The sequence below is a fragment of the Cygnus atratus genome, chromosome 1 (assembly GCF_013377495.2).
Source record: "Cygnus atratus isolate AKBS03 ecotype Queensland, Australia chromosome 1, CAtr_DNAZoo_HiC_assembly, whole genome shotgun sequence".
In the NCBI taxonomy this organism is placed as follows: domain Eukaryota; kingdom Metazoa; phylum Chordata; class Aves; order Anseriformes; family Anatidae; genus Cygnus; species Cygnus atratus.
Genome location: NC_066362.1, coordinates 22,195,768 through 22,219,146, shown reverse-complemented (window position 1 = coordinate 22,219,146; position 23,379 = coordinate 22,195,768). Strand labels below are relative to the sequence as shown.

General features: G+C 38.5%; 1 protein-coding gene across 10 annotated transcripts in view; it reads right to left on the bottom strand.

Moving 5' to 3' along the window:
* The window catches only part of GRM8 (glutamate metabotropic receptor 8), a 348,011-nt gene that overhangs the window by 226,653 nt on the left and 97,979 nt on the right, over positions 1 to 23,379 (bottom strand). The gene's annotated exons all lie outside the window — the stretch shown is intronic.

Here is a 23,379-nt window from a genome sequence, read left to right as displayed (position 1 = left end):
CAAACTTTCCATCAATATGCACAGCAGGTAAACAATTGCAAACTTCCATATTTTCTCTGTACTGTGAAGTCATTGCAGATGACATTATGTTGTTATGTAGCAAGGGACATCAAAGCAGTATGTCACATCAGCAGAAAATCCAGAAATAGCACAAGAAATATTTCCACAAACTATTTTCAGCCTTTTCTGGGAAAACTACTGTGAAACTGCATGGTAGAGCTAAAACATTTCAGCATTTTGCAGACTTATGAATCCATGATATAGAAAAGGGCGAGTGTTCCTTAATGAACAGCCTTTCAGCTTCACAACAGCTCTGCAGAACAGAAAACAGAAGAAGGGCTGCTGCACTACCTCTCAAAAAAAAAAAAAAAAAAAGTTTTGCTAATGATATGACTCCATCATTGTTTTGTTTTTTTTCTTCAAACATGTCTGTGAGATTCATGGTGCTACCTGATAATCTAACATCCAGAGCAAGGCAGAAACCATCCCTTTCCCAGACTTTAAAACAAAATAGTCACTTTTATTCTTACAGGTAACAGTGCATGCCAAGTTGTGATGAGAAGCATTTCCAAGTATGTTTTAGCACCATGAACGCAAGTGAAGACAGCTAATGGAATCCACATTTAATCTGCTCTGTGCTACCATCACTGCTTTAAACACCCTTCCAGACACTAGCAGAGTATAACTCGCTGCCTCTGACGTCTTCTGCAGCCTATGAACAAATGAGGAGCATTGCAAGGAAATCCTGTTCCTGGTACTTTTCAAATCATTATTGTGATTTTTTTTCTTGGTGCTTCAATGAAAAATAATTTAAAAAAAAATAAAAATAAGTAGTTTTGTACACCACCAGTCCTAAAAATCTCAGCTATGCTCACTTCAGAAATGACAAGGTTTTCATGTTGATAACAATTTTTGTCGTTGGGATTATACAATGAAAGAGAACTCAGTAAGGGTGGTAGTAGAAAAGTTTATCTTTGTAACAGCATCTCAACAATAACGAAGTCTGTTGATTGGGGGAACATGAAATTTTACATACACATACAATCTGTGTTTGAAAATGTTCTAATTTACTCGGTATCAATTGCATAAATTATATATATATATTTATATTTATACTTACATAAATGAAATAAATCAATTTGTATAAAATTATTTATAAGTACAAAACATCCAGAATATAAAACCAGTATAGATATGTTCACCTACCAACAAATGTGTAGGTTATAAATGTTTTGTTTTCTTAACATTGGCTATATATTACATCCAGTCATTTAGCTTTTGTAATAGTCACCAAAAAAAAAAAAAAAAAGTCTAAACTCTCTGCTCCTTGATGAATGTCCGTTTGTACTAATTCTCCACTTTTCCTAGCAAATCATTTGGCTCCAGTGCAAGATACTCTTAATAGTATTTGTTATCATGCAGACTTCTGGCAGTCATCAGTATCTTAAGTTTCCACTGGTATTTCTTATCATTAAATGGCCATGTAAGTCTCCTGGTTTTAGCAGATATCTTGCCTACTGTTCTTCTTTTTTTTTTTTTTTTTTTTTTTCCTCACATTTAAATCAATAATCCTCCAGTCAAATTAGTCATACTTAAAAAGATTACACATATCTGTCAATTCACAAAAATAAGTAACACAGGAAATGCAATATTATATCAAATACCTTAAACAAAAGACATGGATATGTTCCATGGTATAAAGGACAAAAAGTAATAAGACTAAATTTTAGCAAGAAAAATTTAGGTTAGAAACAGGAAAAGCATTCACAGAACTAGGGCAGCTTAAACACTCAGAGTGCTTCAGGGTACTGCAACAGTGTCATTGGAGGTATATAGGAGCATAAACAAAAATCTACCTTGAAGCGTTATAGGTCTTGTCAATCTTACCATGGTGGACTAAAGAACTTTTAGCACTTTCTATCCCAATTAATCTAGAATATACAGGAGAGATGGAAAATACAAAGTTTGAAAGATGGACTGAAAAAAGTTTACGACATTCTAAATTAGTATGTGGGCTCATCGCTAGAGCCCATTTCATTCTTTCAACACCTATTAACAGAAAGCAAGCCCACAGGAAACTGGTATTTTAAAGCAGAGCGGGAGAAGGAAGGAGAGAAATAACATTAGATATAGCCATACTCAACTGATAAGAAGTTCACCTTCCACACTTCTTTTCTGGATGGGAGTTAAAGACTCACAAAAGTTACATGTCTCGGGTGAAAAGAAGTGTAAAGAATGTCACACCAGAAATTCTATATAACACAACATTCCTTAATATTGTTGGCATTCATAATAGCAAGGTCTCATTAAGATATTTATTAAAACAGCACTGATTTATACCAAAGTGACTTAGACATATCTGTTCTACCCATTCCTTCAGTTTCTCTTGTGGTTTTCTTCATATCTTTAGCTACACATTTTGCTGTCAGAAACATCTGAAATGTAGTAAGACAAGAAGAACCTTGAAAGCATGTACATGTCCAGCAGGAGGCAAATAACCTAACGAAATCTGAATCCATGTCCCAGGGAGCTGGAAGCACAACAGCAGTGATCACACACCCTGCTTCACCCCACCTGGCTCCAGCAGAGGACATGACCACCTGCACTCATCCACACAGGCAGCACTTACATGTTCATTGCCTTTTCTGATCTGCCAGTGCAGCTGCTTCTGCAATGGCACAATAACAACCCAATCCACGCATGTGATCCAAGCTTTTGTTCTACTTTTGTAGTAGTACTTTAATGGTAAACTGCAATTTACATTATTTGAACTAGCCCAGCTCAATATGAATTCATTACAATTAGGGGACAACACTGAGAGCAGCTGAGCTGGGTAACCTGAGGGGATGAAGGGGAAGAGTGACCCAGGTAGGTGGCCCAACAAAAGCTGAAAGAGGTTGTGTGTTCCAGCCTCCAAGGAGAAAGGAAAGATGGTTACGCCTTTTTTTTTTTTTTTTTCTCCCCCTCTGGCAAAATGCAACTTCACAGAATCACACAGAATCCCAGAATGGTTGAGGTTGGAAGGGACCTCCAGAGATCACCTAGTCCAACCCTCTGCTCAAGAAGAGTCACCCAGAGCATGTTACACAGGATGGCATCCAGGCAGGTTTTGAATATCTCCAGAGAAGGAGACTTCACAACCTCTCTGGGCAGCCTGTTCCAGTGTTCTGTCACCCAAATTGTAAAGAAGTTCTTCCTCACATGGTCATGAAACCTCCTGTGGTTCCATTTATACCCATTATCCCTTGTCCTGTCATATGGAGATGAAACCTCCTGTGGTTCAGTTTATACCTGTTACCCCTTGTCCTATCACTGGCCACCACTGAGAAGAGTTTGGCCCCATCATCTCTACATTGTCCCCTCAGGTGTTTGTAGAGGTTGATAAGATCCTCTCTCAGTCTCCTCTTCTCTAACCTAAACAGGGCCAGATCGTTTAGTCTTTTCTCATAAGACAGATGCTCCAATCCCTTAATCATCTTCACGGCTCTACGCTGGACACTCTCTAGAAGTTGTACATCCCTCTTGTACTGAAGAGCCCAGAACTGTATACAATATTCCAAGTGTGGCCTCACCAGAGCTGAGCAGATGTGGAGAATCACCTCTCTTGACCTGCTGTCACCATTCTTCCTGATGCAGACTAGGATCCCATTGGCTTTCTTGGCCACAAAGGCACATTGCTGGTTCGTGGTTAACTTGTCCACCATGACCTCCAGGTCCCTCTCTGCAGAGCTGCTCTCCAGCAGGTCAGCCCCCAGCCTGTACTGGTGCTTGGGGTTGTTCCTCCCCAGGTGCAGGACCCTGCACTTGCCCTTGTTGAATCTCATGAGGTTCCTCTCCGCCCAACTCTCCAGCCTGTCCAGGTCCCTCTGAATGGCCACACAGGCCTCTGGTCTGTCAGCCACTCCGCCAAGCTTTGTATGACTTATTATGACACTTCTCTCTGTTTAACAGTATCCCTGTCTTGCAACGTTTTTTTCTCTCTGAAGATGAAAATAGACGTCTATCCGCAAATAAATTGTTATCCTATCCCGCTCCCCTTTTCCTTTTTTCTTTTATTACTTTAGAATACTTTATCAGTAATTCTTTGGTAAATAATAATTTCTTTTAGTTACTCCTAACCTCTGCCATTTCAAACTTTGTCATGATTGTATTCTAACTCTATTTTCAGGCTACAAAGACTAAATATAAGATTAAAAGGTTAAGAAAAGGCAGCATTTTTTGTGCATAAAGAAGACTCATGGACAAATTGCTTGCTTTATGGAATCAAGGAAGCTAACAAAAGTTCTCTGATGACAGTTACAAAAGAAGCAAGATTTCCATTCTTCAAAGCTGCAGAGAAAAGATCAGTAGAACCCTCTGGTATTCAATACTTTAATGTAAGCCTTTATAATTAAATGTTAGATTTTCTATTAGAGAAATGATCAGATTAAAGATGGGTTGATCAAAGATTAAAATTTAATTTGGCTACTTTAGATACTCTAATAAAGATGTTCTGTTGATTCTCAAACCAGTAGCACTTAAATTAAGAGTGTTCCAAGGAATACCTCATCATGTTGTGAACTGCAGTGTGTTCATCCCTACTGAGTGCAATTTTTTTCCTTTAAGGGAAAAAGAAAAGCACACACAAGAAAATTTTCTGCTGATCTTTGCAGGTTAAAAGGGCGATAGAATTTATACTGTACCCTATCCTTTGAATTTTCTCAGCCTAATTGCTCATTACACTCAGAGGCATTTCTAGAAAATAATGTTAGACTTTAGCCCATGTCTCTTCAAATGTATTTTTTTATTTATTCATTCTCATGCAGGATGCAGTTCTCAGCAGAGGATCAAACCCACCACAGGTAGTATACGATGCATGACCCTATCAGCACGAAGAGGAAATTCCCTTTTATGTCAGCTAACTTCTTTGATATCATAATTACCTTTCTTCATCTTACCCCATGAAGGAGTAAACAAAAGGAAATAACTAAAGCACAATAAGCTTTCCTGCCTTGTTTTAGTAGAAAAATAGTGTAATATGGCGACATTCAAGATACCTGTGAAGGAAGGAATGGCATCAATAGCACAAAAACTTTAGTTCCTAAAAGAGCTAAATGTGTATAGCTCTACTAATTGATAGGAATAAGACTTGACAGTAAGTGAACAGAATGAGCAATTAGTCTATCCACCAGCATTTCAAATACCACATAGACATTCCTAGCACAACTCTGTGACTAACATAACTCTAAAAAAATGATTTTCCATTACATTTATGGCATATTTTAATAAGTGATGGGCAATTTGTTTGCATAAAACATGCAAACGTTTGCCAGCTGGATATTTTTTTACTTCAGTCTTGAATTCTTCACTTCTCTTTTACTCCTTTAAATGATACCGACTAAATACTCATTTGTTTATGCAGGCCCAAAGACTCGCTTAAAGTACATAACAAAGTAGATGACTACATTGAGACCCCTGTCATTCTTGCTACTTTGTTAACAGTACAAAAATAATAGGTTTTGTCCACAGGCATCTCAAACCACCCAAAATCTAAACAAGCATCTCTCTCTCTCTCACTTTTATGTACATAGGTAAGGGTATATAAAATCAGAAGGGAAGAATATGGGCTTTAGGTGCAGCTGTAATCAATAAGGATTAAATGCTTGTACTTACCTGCTATATAATGGTGAATCTGAGCACCAGAAAATGCCAGAATCTGAACCCAACTGAAAACAAAATCTTGAATCTAAATCTGAATATTCTTTATCTGAATCAGTCTTTTGAACAACACTGTATCACTTTAAAACAACACTTCAGCTGACTGAATTCTTATTTTGGGTTCTGAGATTTTCTTAAAAAACAACAACAACAACAAATATATTTACAAAATATTTACTAGCCCAACTGATGATCACAACAGGTGTGGTTATTTCAGCCATCTAGAATTATAGACGGGGCAATGGTATGCATTACGTTGAGTGGTCCAACACTAATTCTAGCAGTAATAGGGTAAATTTAATGTCAGGAACGCTAATAATAGTAAAAAATGTAATAAAGTGTGGAATTGTTTCATAAGAGGAACAGAAGCAGCAAGACTTGACCTGATATTAGACACACAAAGGCACCTCGTATGGTAGACAAATATACATAGTACTTCTGTAAGACAATTTTTCCTCATCTGTGGTTCTGCACATAAAATTATTTGCTCTCATATACATGTAACAAGAAAGGCAAAAAATATGGCCTGATTGTATTTAAAGTTGTCCATGCAGGTATGAGGGCCAAATCTGATAATTTTCATGTTTACAATACTGCTTCTTCTCAATCTCCTGAACCACCTAAATATGGGAGGAGAAGGAGGTGGAGGAGGGAGAGAAACAGGGATACATAATGGCTGAAAACATGCATGTTTTTTAAAACTCTTAGTTTCTGAATGTTTTGTGTTTTGTTTTGGTTTGGTTTGTTTTGGTTTGGTTTTTGATTGGCAAGATGAGAATTCCAAATGTAATGATGCCTCTTCATTTCATGAAATAGTACCACACACTTGAATTCTCAAGGGCCAGAATGTTTAATATCAATATTTCAAGGGAAAATTCTTGAAATAGACCCCTAAGTCCACATAAAAGTGGGATCTTCAGAAGGAAAGCACATGCAAGATGACAAAATGGTAATAATTAAAGGTTATTCTACCTAGCAGAATAAAGGTTACTTCTACCCAGCAGAAAATTCTTTACAATGGACATTGTATACACTAAATGTTCTTCCCCTCTTGACCATTACACCTCAGTTTTCCCTTCACAACTGGTTATTCAGTATATTACAGCTTGGAATTTCTTTTTTGTTATATATCCAAAGTAGAACACTGAAACTTTGTTTCTTAACCCATTAGAAAGACCTTTGCAACAAAAAGAAACTGTGAGATACCTATGTAAAAATAGGACTGAGGAAAAACATAGTCAAAGTAGAATACTTTTATAGGTTTCCAAATAAGCAAGAGAGATCAAAAGCATTGATCTCTGGAATTCTAACAAAATATATAGCCAGGAAAGGCACCCAGGTTCAGTGAGGAAACTATTGGTTTGCCAGCACCTCCAAACAACAGCAAGCAGCTCTAGCAGAAGGTAGGTGGTTTCACTTGCAAACACATACTTTACAGTTAGGAGATAAGGAGTCTGTCATTTTTTGTAATTTCTAATCCTCACAAGATACATGCTTGTTGAGGCATTTTTTCTTCATCTACTGCCCATCAAATAATTTTTTTACATTTCTTTTTTTGTTTTGTTTTTTCTACTTCAAATCATATCTTCTACATTTCAGTATTTAATGAATCCTTACCCCTCGTAACCACCCTTCTTTTTTCCCATTACTACTCTGTCTTTGAAATGCTTTTGCAAATTCTGTGCTTTTATAACTTCTAAAACTTTTGTGGTCGATTCTCCAACACTTGAGACTTTTAAGGTTCGGCTAGACAAGGTGTTAGACAATCTTGTCGAGACCCTGTTTTAACCATGAAAAGTTGAACAGGATGATCTCTGAGGTCCCTTCACACCTGGACTTTTTGACATGTCTCTGCCTTCTTCCCTCCTCTTTCATTTTCCAGGCAATCATTATAAGTGTGAGCTCTGGGACTGTGAGGAGACAGCCCCCCTTCCTATACCATTAGATTGAGCTTTGGGTGGATCTATCAAGATTTTTTCTTTATAAGAAGGTTACCAAAAAATGTCTCTCAGACTCAAAAGTCTCCACCCAACATCATTTTGTGGGCAGGTCTTTGATGTCAGGTTTGATTTTAACCTACTCAGCACGTAAGAAGGCACATGAAAAACTGCACAGTCCCCACTGGCCCCTTAGATGTCTCTCCTTGCTGCACTGAAGCTGGTGATGCTCCTGGACCCTCTCACCTGGAACTGCTGTTTCCCAGCACCTTGGTCTCAGCCTCCTGCCAGTATCTGGGCCATACCCTCCCTCACTGCTTATGAGCTGGCAGTAACACATTTGTGACATCTAGCGAAAGCTGCAGAACATAGGTGTTTCCCTATATCTTGCTCTGAATGTCCAACAATTTTTCTTTCAATAAATTTCACATTGCACTTCTGTAAATATTTGAAAGCATGATTTTACTACCTGAGACATGTAACATATTCATCATTTGCCAACATATAGTATCAGTAAAGGCCATCATTTCTATCTACTTATTGAAAACCGTGTTTTTATTGTTGATTCACCAATTTTTGTCATTTACTTGGTTAAAATCCAAATGCTGTTACTAATCTATGACATAATTAATCCCCAATTTGGAGTCTTCTTTCTAACTTCTCCATTAAGTTCTGTGAATGCATTAAACCCAATAAAATAATAGGAATGTTTTCTGATAAATTTTAGAATTCATTATATAGGGTTGTCTTTCTTCCTGTGCTCATTGGCTCATAATAAATGAATAAACCAAATTTCAAGATTCCTGCTTATTGGGAATATTCTGTCATCCAGCCAGTGACTTGCTATGTCTATTATTAGATGCACTATTCAATTAGCATACACACTCAGGAGATCTACTTAATAAGGATGTCTCACAGTGAACATCTAAGTCTAATGATACTCATTGGCAATGACTTCCATAATGGGGAGACAGTAACTTGCCTTAACAGGGATGCCTTAGGTTGAGTTAGTGTATTAACCTGTCATGTAGTACTTCTGTCTTCTCTGACAACAGCTTTCAGATTTTCTCAAGTGATGACAGAAAACCTATGAAATATGTATCTAGCCTCCTCATAGCTCCAAGTGCGCAATAGTATCAAAAATAACAGAGCTAATGAATGTGGGTTTGAGCCCCTGTATTGGGTTTACATGGCAAGGGCTTGGTAGCAGAGGGGCTGCAGGGGTGGCCTTTGTGAGCAGAGCCCAGAAGCTGCCCCATATCAGATCAGAGCCAGCTCCACATGGCTCCAAAAGGGATCTGCTGCTGGTCAGAGCTAAGCCAATGACTGACATTGGTTGTGCCTCGGGGAGAGCAGATTTAAGAAAGGGAAAGTAATAAACAAATAAATAAATAAATAAATAAATAACCTGCTGTGCAACAGCAGCTGGGAGTGAGGAGAGAGAAGCAGCTCCACAGACCCCAAGTTCAGTGCAGAAGGAGGGCAGGAGGTGCTCCAGGCACGCAGCAGCAGTTCCCCTGCAGCCTGTGGAGAGGCCCCTGGTGGAGCAGGCTGTCCCCCTGCAGCCCATGGGTCCCACATGGAGCAGATCTCCACGCTGCAGCCCGTGGAGGAGCCCCCGGTGGAGCAGGTGGATGTGGCCTGGAGGAGGCTGCAGCCCATGGAGAGCCGCAGCAGGAGCAGGCCCCAGGCCGGAGCTGCAGCCTGTGGAGAGGAGCCCATGCAGGAGCAGGGGGTCTGGGCGGAGCTGCTGCCCGTGGGGGATCTGTGCTGGAGCATTTTGCTCCTGAGGGATGGACCCCGTGGTACAGAGCCATGTGGGAGCAGTTCTTGAAGAGCTGCTGCCTGTGGGCAGCCCCACAGGTTCAGTTCAGCAAGGACGGCATCCCGTGGGAGGGGCCCCACGTGGAGCAGGGGCAGAGAGTGACCGTGAAGGAGCGGTGGAGACGAAGTGTCAGGGACTGACCGCAGCCCCCATTCCCCGTTCCCCTGTGTCACTCAAGGGGAGGAGGCAAAAGAGGGCGGATGGAGGGAAGGTGTTTCTGTTTTGCTTTTACTTTCTCACTCTGATTTAGTTTCTCAGTCTGCTAGTGATAGGCAATAAATTACATTAATCTTCCTATGCTGAGTCTGTTTTGCCCATGACAGTACTTGGTGAGTGATCTCCCTGTCCTTATCTCAGTCCTCGAGCCCTTTCCATTGTATTTTCTCCCCTTTTTCTTTGAGAAAGGGGAGTGAAAGGGTGGTTGTGGTGGAGTTTAGATGCCCAGCAGAATAAATTCACCACAGCCCCCTTCAAGCCAAGTTAAAAAATGAATTTTCAATGAATGTCGTAAATTCCAAAGAATAACAACAGGGAAAAAATCACATTCAGAATTTGTAAATCAGTTTTATGGAAAAGTTTTCATGTAGACTTCAAAATTAATTTCCAGTGAGGGGAAAAAATATCTTCCTCCTTGTATTGTGAAAGCTTCTGTCAAACACAGATGTGTTGTTCCATTTGTACTATATTTCAAAGTACCTACTACAGGTTTATGGAACCAACACTGAGGTTTTCTTAACAAGGGGAATAACACTGAAACATCATAGATAAATAAAATCAATGAAACATCTTCTAAGTTTCTACACAAGGTGAGAAAAAAAATGCAAGAAAAAGATTATCAAAATTGTTCAGTTGTAGAAGAGAAAAAACATACCTGGTAAAAATATAGTCATATGATATACACTTATCATTTGCAGGTTATAAATGGCAAGCAGATGCCTAATTTCAACACTCCTGAAGTCCCAAAAGAGTCATGGTCAATGTCTGCATGCAAACTAAACTAATGGACATACTGGACTTAACACTTTATTAAACTGCCTGTGCTTGTGTGAGCCTTTCGTCCAGTAATACCAATGTCAAAATTGTTAGAAAAAGACCATTGTGAACAGTAGATCAGCTCATAGGGTTTCTTCATCTGAAAATCAGATTAACTGGGGATGTGTGGTAAAAGCTGATTTTAGAATTTCAACACCAGTGGCTCTATTCTACGTGTCTTTGGTAACTCTCACCTACCAAATAACATAAAGTTGGAGAAAATGATAAACACCCTACAAATCTGGCCTGTCTTTAGCAAGTAGCTTAAAGGAGGCTATAGTGAGGCAGGGTTTGGTCTTGTCTCCCAAGCACCAAGTGATAAGATGAGGGGAAATGGCCTCAAGCTGGGGGGGGGGGGGGGGGGGGGGGGAGGGGAGAGAGGAGGAGGTTGGTTGAATATTAGGAGAAATTCCTGTCCTGAAAGAGTTGTGCAGCATTGGAATAGGCTGCCCATGTAAGTGGTTGAGTCACCATCCCTGGAGGTCTTCAAGAAATGGGTGTACTTGGCTTAGTGGTGAACTTTAGTACAAGGTTAAAGGTTGGACTAGATGATCTTAGAGGTCTTTTTCAACCTGAACGATTCTGTGATTCTAAAAGTCTACTTCTTTATGGTACAAGCTGTACATCATAAATGTTAATGATACCCTTGAATTTGTATTTCTTAAAGGATTTCTAATTTGCGGAATGCAATTGTAAGATAGCAAGACCATTTGAACAGGATTCCTACCCTACTTATAAAGATTTACTATTGCTATTTCATATCTTTGATTTTGAATAGATTTATTATGTCTTATACATTATTTATTAATCTTATAAAAGCTGAGTTAGTTGATCACTATTGTAGAGATGAGGTTGTAAGACTATCATTTGTCTATTTACTTTATTAGCTGTCCAAATGCAGCATAATTCAAGCCAGAAAGTTCAAACCTGGAGCACTTTTGCTTTTCTCACTCAGAAAAAGATTTCCTATGAAATTTGAAATACTAATTTGTAATTATTAGTGATCTTTCTTTTAAGTTTTGCCTCTGCTGCTCATAGCTCTGTTATTACTTAAAACTTTTCAGCACCTGGAAATACACTTTCTTTGGATTTCTAGAAGGATCCCAGTTTTGATGATATTTTGGTATATTCACTTATTCACTTGTATAAAACCATCCTTGTCAGTTTAAATAATGCATCAGCAGCAGCTTTATATCTGGAAGAAAAAAAAATAAAATAAAACAGCCTAGGTCTTGCATTTTGTATATTTCAGAAAAATAAAAAGAAAATTTGTATTTAATGTTGGCAACCCAATACAGGAGGTCTCTGACTATCAGAACACTCACACTAATCATGATCTGGGGGGTACTTCTTGTGTCCCTGTGTAGTCTAATGGACCCTTCTTATCTCTGGAATGAAATCTCTAGTACAGTTCATACTGGAAAATGTCAAAATTCCAAGACCACACTGTGCATATTCACTTTTTTTTTTTTTTTTTTCTACAGAGAGGGAGAGAAAGAAAGCACCAAGGCACCAAGTGCCTTATTAACTATTCTGCCCACACCTGGTAATATGTATTCCATTTTAAGAGAAAGAAAGACACCAAGTGTGACCAATCATCTGATTTGATTGGAGATTTCTTTTTCTTTTACATAAACACCAAAATCCAGAAGGCAGAGCATTTTCCTTACCATGCCACACAGTTTTGCTTAACTACTCTAGACTAGTATTGGTTCAACTGCCTTTGCTGTAGTTCTTCACAGATCGTTCTTATTTCCACCAAAATCCCAATAAATTTTTTTCTTATGGTGTTGTGGTTTAGCACGCCTGGCAGCCAAACACTACACAGCCGTTCGCTCACCCTCCCCCCTCCCTCTCTGGAATGGGGGAGAGAAACGGGAAAGTGAAGTCTGTGAGTTAAGATAAAGACAGTTTATTAAGACAGGGAAAATAATAACAACAATAATAATAATAATAATAATAGTATTAATAGTAATAATGTGTACGAAATAAGTGATGCACAATGCAATTGCTCACCACCCGTTGACCGATGCCCAGTCTATCCCCGAGCAGCCGGCCCCCCCCCCCCACCCCGGCTAGCCACCCCTATATATTGTTCAGCATGACGTCAGATGGTATGGAATACCCCTTTGGCCAGTTTGGGTCAGCTGTCCTGGGTCTGTCCCCTCCCAGCTCCTGCTGCATCCCTAGCCTGCTCGCTAGCAGGACCGAGCGAGAAGCTGAAAAGTCCTTGGCTTGGTGTAAGCACTGCTCTGCAACAATTAAAACATCAGCATGTTATCAGCGCTCTTCTCATCCTAATCCAAAACATAGCACCCTGCCAGCTACTAGGAGGAAAATTAACTCTGTCCTACCTGAAACCAGGACATATGGAAATAAATTTCAATCATTAGCTATTGCATTCAAAGACAAACCTTTTTCAAATGTATCTACACTAAATTTACTGCAGCACAGTTTCACTAAATGTTCACTAGCTTCTCTATTATAAGCTTAGAACAAGAAGAAGTGTCTTCCAGTCTCATTTGAACCCTTCATGGTTTTAAAACTATTTCTATGATTTCACTCTTTACTGTTTACATTATCTAAATCCCTTTAATCTGTCTGCATTTATAAACCCGGTCTAACTTTTAACCATGCTATTTAGCCTTCTCTATCATCTCAAGTTCATTAACATCTGTTTTGAAATAATTCTGCTTAGCTCTTCCTTACTTTAAGACATAAGTGTAATTTTTATTTGGTTTATTGCTGAGGGGACTTGTGCTGGTTCTGAAATAATAATACAAGAATTAGTAGGTTGGCTGGCCAAGAGCCCCACCATTCACTCAGCATCTTGCTGCCTGCAAGCTCTGTATTTTAAATGCTAGGGTTATTTCAGTTCTACCGGAAACCCCCACTGGCAGTAGGTATCATGTTTCAGTGTATATTTGGTACATGTTGATGTAGACAAATACAGGCTGCATCTAGACAAATAAGCAACATTCTGTACAAATACTGTACTGAAAACAAGTCTTGAGAATAGTGTGTGTCAAACAATTTTCTTAAGATATATGACATTCACCAAAAAATAAATACATAACTTAGCAAATGCTATTTGCTGACTACAATACTACCAATCATTTCAAGATTGCCAACCATTTTCAACTAACTCCAGATAAAACCCATTAAGCCAGTCATTGTGTCCCATCTATTGTTTCCTTGGAAAATGCTATGCTAACCCACAGGTTAGAAACTGTCCCCATTGTACTTGAGCTCCATCCTACTACAAGGTTTAGAGGGACAGCTCTGTGCCAGTATTGTGTATCAGACTGCTCATGTATTGAGCCTCAGTGGCACTGATTCCTCCAGTTGACACTGGATAATCTGCACCAACCCAATATCTGGTGCAACTGTCTTCCCTCTTGGCCATGGGTCAGCCCTAACCATGTATCGTGACTCCCTGCAACACAGCACTGCATCATCTCACTGTTCTTACCCACTCCCTCCTTCTCTGTGGGAGAGGAGGTAAATAAACACTCACAAGGTTTTCTTCTACCTTGCTCAACCTGGGATGGCTTTGTTTAACTTCATGGATGGGTATGTAGACTAGATTGTAACCCAGATCACATACTGTACTGGTTATTTTGTTGCCTGCTTATTTTTGTTCTTTTACTCCTTTTTAAGAATCCTCTTTTTCCATGTTGATAACCACCTTAAGGTTATCAAGGAAGCCTGGTAGTGACAGATCCTGATGATGAGAAGAGACCCAAGGCTGAAAACTATAATTTCAGGCAGTAGGTCAGAGTTCAGAGCTGGTTGAGACCTGCTACTCGGTATCCACACATTACAGAAGACAAAAGCAAGCAGCTGTGTTATGTGCCTTGATTAAACTGCTTCCTTATTCATCACCAATTTTATCAGCCTCTCGCTTTAAGAAATGTTACCAACATGCAATTTTTAAAAAGAAAAAAGAAACAAAATCTGCAGTCTTTATGTGTACATATTCGAGTACCATCTCTAAGAAGAACATCTATTGAAATAAATTGAGCTAGAAATATGCTGCTCATTGACAATCCAAGGGAACCAAAGGCTTATTGATCTCTCTCCTCCTCCTTTTCGTTCACCAAGAGAATGAAAAAGAGCTGCTGTTCAGATAAAATGCACCATACTTAACATCAAGTACAACGCATAAAAATAAAAAGTTTAGGATTAGCTAAGAAATACTGTCAGCACAATATCAGTGGACAACTTTTTTTGTAGCACTACCTTTGCCCCCTAAATTCTACAACAGATGGAAAGAAAGCAAAGGTAATATCAACTATGTACATCCTGGGAATGCAAAGCTGCACAAAATCCTCTGTGACTGTACAAGCATATCCATATTAGCAGATGTTGTCACTTGTTCGCTTGAGGTCAGAGCTGGCTGGATATAAGCCAAAAACAGTCCAAAAAGTCCAGACCCGTGTTACCTTGGTTTATTATTTCAGGATTAGCACTGTGATAACACGTGTTGCTGGCTTGCACTCCGCTGTCTGAGAGTACAGATGGAACGGAAGCACAGCTGTCCAAACCCGTCCACGTAAGCATGGCCTGCATGTCACTGCAGATCTCCATTTGAGGAGCTAGGACAGGAACTTCTTGTTATACACAATTAAGCAGATTCTCCCTTCACTGACATTCATATATGAAGTAATCATAGAATCATTAAGGTTGGAAAAGACCTCCAAGATCATCTAGTCTAATCGTCCCCCTACCACCAATATCACTCACTAAACCATGTCCCTAAGCACCACGTCCAACCTTTCCTTAAACACCCTGAGGGACGGTGATGCCAACACGTCCCTGGGCAACCTCTTCCAATGCCTGACTACTCTTTCTGAGAAGAAATGTCTCCTCATTTCCAACCTGAACCTCCCCTTGTGCAACTTGAGGCCATTCCCTCTAGTCCTATCACTATTTACTTGTGAGAAGGGGCCGACCCCCAGTTCCCCACAACTTCCTTTCAGGTACCTGTAGAGAGCAATAAGGTCTCCCCAAGCCTCCTCTTCTCCAGACTAAATAACCCCAGTTCCCTCGGCTGCTCCTCATAACACGCCACAAAAGACAGCAGATTGCACTCATGGGCTCAGATATTAAGTGCAATGAGAATCTTGCTTAGGGACACCTGCAAAATATATTCATTCTCCCCATTGTACTTGTGTTCAATTGTTTCCTTTTCCAGCTTCCGGTTGTTTTTTTGTTTGTTAGTTTTGTGAGTTTGTTTTGTTTTGTTTTTCTTCTTGTTGTTGGTGGTTTTGTTTATGTTTTTCCCTTACATTTTAGTACAACCAGGATGGATTCTGATAATGCAATATGTGGTTAAATGCTATACTTTCACACCTGGAAATTTAATACTTAGCAGCATATTAAAGCAGCATTTCATGTTTCCAATTTTCCTGAATAGAAATTAAATCACTAGAAAGCAATTATCTTACTAATTTCTTGTCAAGTCACATCAATATTTTGCACAGAGTTTCCCTGTATTATGGCCCTATCTGGCAGGGTTCTGTGGACTTGCTGGATGCAAGCAGCTTTCTGAGCTCTTGTTGGTAACTGGAGAGTGGGTTGAAATCATTTAGCATATTCCAGGAAGGAATCAGCATCGTGATATAAACTAGCTAATTCATTGTCAACCCTAAGTGACTGTGTTCATTCCCATAGACGTTTGATCAACAGAGCTGACACAAATGACAGAATGAATAAGTTTGGATACTTTCAATAATGTTCAGTGTCAAGCTGGATGAAACAACAGTCATAATATTTTCACATCTATGTGAATTTGCCTATTTTCCGTAAGACCAAGTCAATGTTTTTGTGAATGACTGGACATATATAATTCTATGAAACTGAAAAAAAAAAAAAAGAAAAAAAAAGAAAAAAAAAATAAGTACATCTTCTTTATTCCTACTTGTACACCATATTGGTTAAAATATGATTTTTCACAGGACTTCTTGTAGATTTTTCCACAGACTTTCTAATTCTCATCCAAATTCACACATCCACAGAGAAAGACCATCTGATGTATCTTATTCCCACTGTATGTTCTTTGTGACATATTTCCTGGTATTTAAGGGTACTCTAAATATAATGGAAGGATCCAATATGTATTTTGGTGTCTCATGTGGAACTTATTTTTAAATCCAAAACAGGAAGCATAGACAAAACATTTACTTCCTTCCTATCTCTGCAAGCACTTCATCTATATAGATGCCGTTATTAGTGGTGTTACAGTTCCCTGTGGCCTAGAGCCCCACTTCTGCTTATGCTTAGCACTGTCTCATCCTTGACAGGCTTAAACAGATCAGTATCTATGTCAAATCAAATAATAAACAAATAATAATAATAAAAAATAAATAAAATAAAACCTGAGTTCTGGTTCCCATTAAAGTCTCTCAGAAGTTTGGACTATAATAGCATTCCCAGACTAAAAGAGCAGGTCTTTCCACAAAATACAGTTATAGCTATCACTTTCTAAGGAGAGATGGTTCAGTGAATATCCTACCACTTTTCCTATAAAATATGCAACAAGGGAGATACTAGTATTTTATGGATGCTTCAACCTCCATCTTGCATCAGAAGGACCAAAGACAACCCCCAACCTGTGAAGCAGAGGGTGTGTACCCCTGCTAACATCTCAAGAGGAACAATTCTCTTCTCCTCCTGCTGAAAATAATAAAAAATTCAGTGAAGAGAACAAAAAAAGAAATGAACCCTAACAGAAGTTTTCAAATGCTGCTACTTCACCACTTGTCAAGAAAAACAAAAACCTCAGTAGTGAAGAGGGACTCTTAAAAAAAATAATAATTTAAAGCTTCAGAAAGAAGCCAGACACTTTTCTTTTGCGAGGTGTGTAATGATCCCAGTTTAAGGGATTACGGAAGAACTCTGGAAGTGAAGATACACTTGTTACAACACATCTATGTTCATATTCAGTGAAGGAGGATTCAGTAAAGGAGCCTAAACAGTGTGTGCTCTATTTAGAAAACCTACGTGATCAGTACATTTTTCTTTCACATCTGATCACTCTCCTATTTCAGCAGCCACTGTCAGATGTTTTCTAAAATGAGGTTATATATTATATTTTCCACTCAGTTCCTATTCTAAGCTATAACTCTTTGATTTTAAAGAACATCTGAACTTATTACTAACACTTGCTACTATCTCCTGCACTATATACATCTCCCAGAAATTTCTAACTCAAATCCATACCTTTATGATGAACTACATTCTATTTTCTCTCTCTTATTTTTTTTTAATTCTATTTTCTTTTGTTTTCTGCTTAAGTTTATGATTTCCCAGGTGCAGAGATCATCTTTTTGTTCAACAGCTACCACATCACTATTACTCTGAAGCATTCAGCTAGAAAAATCTCTAGATTTGGCTGACAATAGTCAGCAGTGGAACTGTCTTACATCATTTGTTGAACCTTTCGTATCTTAGATAATACTACTGGTAAACAAATTTTTTCTCTCTGAACTTTTCCAGCATCAGTTTCAGCTGTTGAATATTGCAATACCTTTTGCTCTGTAAAGAATATCTTTTTTTCCTGAGTTACATACAGACTAGTTCAAAACACCTCTTGACCTTCTCCTCAGTAAGCTCCGTTTGTCTCCCATCATAAGATGTATTTTCCAGACCTTAAATCTTTTCTTTGTCTGAACAATCTATGTTAGCTAGACAAAACACATTGTTGGACACTTTTTACAATTCTTGTTTCTTCATGTATGGCCCTGCATTTAAATTCATGTAGATTCCAATTCATGCACCTTGAGCACATCTATATTTTCCATGTGATTAAGACCATTAATAGGTATGACTTGTCCTCAACATCATAACATTTATTTTACCACTTCATTTTTTCTTTCATTACCTATAAACTTAAGCAGCTTCCCACACAAACAGCCCAAAAATACCTATCTCAGATTTTAACTTCTGTACATGGGAAATACATCTCTTTTCTGTTTCTGACCAAATGATAAATGTGTCTCTTTTTAAAAAGTTTTCACCAGGTTATTCACTGAATGAGTTAAGCAGGCCCATCTGGTTATACGCTGTGGCTCCTCTGTATTGTCAGAGCTGAGATACCAACATAGGGCTTTTATCAAGGAGGCTAAACTCTCCATACTGAATCACTTTCCAGAGGAGACCAAGTCTTTCCCAGACATCATAGGCCACCTAAACAGATTAGGCTTCTACCTTGAGCAAGTGCAGTGATGAAAGTTAGATTGCAGGATTTTCTTTTCCTCCTCCTATCTCCAGTTGTACAGTCTTTTCAAATGACAAAACACCTGTGCAGTGATATCACAGTTCTATGGCACAGTCTTCACTCTTGTTTCTGCAGAGTTAGCTGAGAAAGCAGATTAGTATTCATCTGCAAGAGATTTGGGTATTTATTCAACCACACAAAGTCTCAAAGACATTTATTAAATACTTAATTAAAAATAAATTCTTTTTTGTTTGTTTGGAAGACAATTGAAAGGGGAGTTTGAAAGTTCAGAAAATGCCTGTTCAGTAGCTTCTTAGCCTTGCTCACCATAGCAATTCTGACAGGGCACATATGCTATTTTACAGTTCTGATCGTCCTGAAGATGAGAAGATGTCAATGGGAGTTGATGATGCTGAGCAATCTAACAGTACCTTAAATAATTGCATGCTGCGATGCAGATCTCTGAAGTCTAGTATAGTTACATAAAGTAATATCAAAAGGCTGGGAAAGAAGGTAAATAAAAATCCTCCTAAATACTATTTGTTCTTTGATATTGTACAGACTGATATACATATATACTGATATAAAACAAAAATAAAAAACTAAGTGTTGCACATCACCAAACTTACAAATATAACAAAACAGGTGTTTTTCCACTTGTTCAGTAGTGTATATGGAAACATTTTCATAGAGTAACACTGCATTTTAGTACAGTACAAATTGCTTTTGTAATTGTCGTTATGCATATTACCACAATTTATCTCACATCTTAATTTTTTGTTGTTGTTTTTAAACAAATGTAAATATTCCTTCCATTAATAGTATTCCATGTAGCAAAATCTGTTAAAACGTTTTAATTTTTGTCACAGTTTTTCCTCTACCCCAATCTTCATCGATGGAAAGATTTACTGGGCTAGAGGAATATTGTTCTATTAAAGATATTTAACAGATAACACTTTTCTTTGGTCTGAACTGCACATTTCAGATAGATACCATTTGGGCAAAATAACAATTATAATCGTTTTGTCTCAATATTCCAAAGAAAACAAGACTTTATATGGAGTTAGATTTAGATGTACATTTATTATTGTCATTTTAGGAAAAAAAAAAAAAAAAAAAGAAAAAAAAAGCTCACAACCTTAAGTTCTTCTAAAGAAAACAGGACCAAACCCTCAAGGATACATTCACATGGAGAATTTAAGTGTACAGTAAGACTTATAGACAGACAGAAAAAGAAAGAAAACAATTTATTTCTCAATGATTCATTCCTATCTCAGAACATTTTCTTCCTGTTAGATGTTATCCATTTTTTGGAGGGCTTTTCCATAAAACTGGTGCTCTTAAGTCGACATTCTTAACTGACATGTGGGGTGCAGTGAAAGAGGTAAAGGAAAGAAGTACCTAAATATGACAAGTATGCTGTATAGCAATAACTCCAAATGGCTGTCTCAACAAGTATGTAATCTGGTCTCTGTGCACACAAAATACTTTCCTCCATTCCTGCCTTCATCACTAAGGTCCTAGTAACTGCTGTTACTGTCTCCTCACATCCAACACGCTAGGATATTGTAGAAATACTAACACCACTGGGGTGGCCATTTCCAATCATTCAGACATGGTTGAGGAATTAGTGAAAAATATTCCGTATTTATCACATATGAAAAAGGCAAGGACAACTGTAGGTGAGGTGGTGAGGTAGTTTCACGCTGATGGGCAGCTAAAGTCCACCACAACTGCTCTCTCACTCCCCTCCTCAAAGGAAAAAGGGAGAAAAAGCTGATGAAAAAGGGCTCAAGCACTGAGACAAGGACAGGGAAATTACTCACCAGTTACCATCACGAGCTAAACAGACTCAGCATAGGGAGGTTAATGTAATTTATTACCTATCAGTAGAAAACGAGAGCAGTGTGAAACTAAAAGCAAACTATAAACACCTTCCACCCACCCCTACCCACCGCCATCCACTCTCTTCTACCTCTTTTCCCTGAGTAGGAAGGGGAACACCTTCAGTCACTCTCTGCCCCTGCTCCACGCAGGGTCCCTCCCACACGATGCCGTCCTTCCCAAACTGAGCCTGCGGGGGCTTCCCACAGGCAGCAGCTCTTCAAGAGCTGCTCCAATATGGGCCCGTACCACAGGGTCCATGCCCCAGGAGCAAAATGCTCCAGCACGGGTCCCCCACAGGTGGCAGCTCCCCCCAGACCCCCTGCTCCTGCATGGGCTCCTCTCCACGGGCTGCAGCTCCGGCCTGGGGCCTGCTCCTGCTGCGGCTCTTCGCGGAGAGCTGTCCTTATCTTTTCAGTGACTGAAAGCAGGATCCAGACTGTCTTAAACCACCTTAGTTTGAAACACTGAGAATTTAGTCACTTAATAGCCTCAAAGATGACCAAAGAATACAGTCCTTTGAGTACATAGACACACACTCTAGAGAGCTCCAGACTCCTTGCATATCTACAGTTGTATGCTTGTGCATGCTCAGCAGTGGGAGCTTCTCACCTCAGGTCTACTTTTATCCTCTGGTAACCTTAAAGCTGTATTAAGTACACCTTTGAAGTCTGCTTTGGCTGTCATGTTCTGAGCTTATTATAACAGTACCAAGTGAAACACAAAAAACAATTGTTTAATTCTGGTCTTTCCTTCATGCGGCAGATGAGAAGCTAACATTCAGATTGATACTCTTAAGAGTCTGGAAAGCTTTCCTGACACTCATCTAGATCCTCCTTGTTCATCTAGAACCTCCTTTGTCAACACTTCCTCACTTTTCATATTACTTTGGTGGATTTCTATCAGAAATTGAGACAATTTCTGCTCTGGAATGTCAGCTCTTTATAGAGGTTGTTTTTATTATTTATTTTATTTTTATTTTTTTTGGTTGGAGGTGTTTTTGCCAACTTCTTTAAGAAAAGAAATTAAGAGAAAGACCAGTATGAAGAAATTGAAATTACTTTATATGAATATTTTAAATCAAATTCGGTCACCAAAATGTGGACATCCAGCATTGCTTCAGGTGCTATAAGTGCCTAGCCTCCTATGGGCCCAGCAGCACCTGAGGTACTGACTCTACCCTGGCTGATGCAGTAAAGGAGCAGCAGAAGACTGTACGCTTTTCAGGAGCAGTAGCTGGAGGCAAAGTGACCTCCCTAAAAATATGTAAACATCACATTCCTTTCTTTCACCTTCTGAATTCTGCCCTTTTCCTTATAATGTAAAACCACTGTGCAAAATATAAAATGGTGATGTAACAAATAAAAAATACAGAATATCAATGTAATTTCTGTTACTATAATAATACCATATGTATTTCTAAATAAAGTTAATGTAAATTTTTTCAGTAAATGAAGGAAAATAATAATTCAATTTTTATTTAAAAAAAATGTTATATATGTAAAGCTATATTTTGTGAGAGAAAAAAAAAATCAAGTTGCAATAATCAGAAATACTTTTCTGTCTTTATTCTTTCTTCCCAAGGTAATAGTCTCAGGTTCTTCACCACAGCAGTTGCTATCCATAGCACTTCTCTGATTTTTTTAGCATCTTTTTAGTTCTGAATTGCCCAGCACCGTAGCATTTTTTCTAGCTGTAGTGTTAACATCTCTCAGAAAAGGGCATTGTCACCTTCTGTTTTAACTGTGATGCCTCTAAATATGCTGCAGTTCTAAACTGCCTTGACTTTTTGCTGCCATATTTCACAACAAACTTATATCTGATTGTCTATTATTGCCCATAGGTTTGTTTTTCAACATTATTGATTTCCATCAATCTTCTTCCTGTTGAAGGTGTTTGGGATTATTTTCCCAAGTTATAATCAATCTTCTTTCTTGCCCATTCTTTAAATTTTCTCTAGGAACCTGCCAGTACTGTACTGTGAAACACAGTCTCAGTGTTCTTTACATTAAAAAAAACTGCATCATAAATGCATAATTACTATTTTTTCATTCATTTCAGAAAAAAAACAAGGAAGAAAAAAAAAAAGATTTGCTCTAGTGAGGGATAGAAAATCATTATGGAAAGGGGTAGATCAAGATTACAAGGTCACTTGCAGCCTATGACACCTATCTGAATTTCAACAAAAACTGCAGGATTGCTCCAGTAATTTACCCACCAAGACAAATTCAGCCTCAGTGCAAATGAAGTACAGCCCACACTGAGCCTACAGTATGATGTTGTCCTTTTCACCAGGTCACATCAGGCACAGCACTCAGAAATCAGCAATAAATGAGAAAGGCACAGTAGACACCCACAAAATTCTGAAGTAACAGCAGGGAACCAGGGGACTAACTGCTGAGGACTAAAAGTCCCTTTATCTGTGGCAACTTAGAAATTCAGAAGTTAGCCAGAATCCTATTCAATAGGATTCAGAATACAGAACACTTTAGCCTATACATACTCAACATTTCCATGAAGACCTAATGTAATGGCAACACATAACGAATTACTTTATTACTTTTACAAAACTTTTTTGAGCATTCATTTCCTTTTAGGCTATTAAAACCCTGAGTTTTGGAGGTGTTCATTATTATGAATAAGAAACACATCTCCACGATCAATTAGTCTAAGAAACAGATTTTCCAGTGATTTCTCTTTTTTAAGAGTTGTTTTGTGATGTAGTGATAGTATTAACCAATATAGTACCTTGACAAAGCTGTATGTTACAATTTATTTTTTAT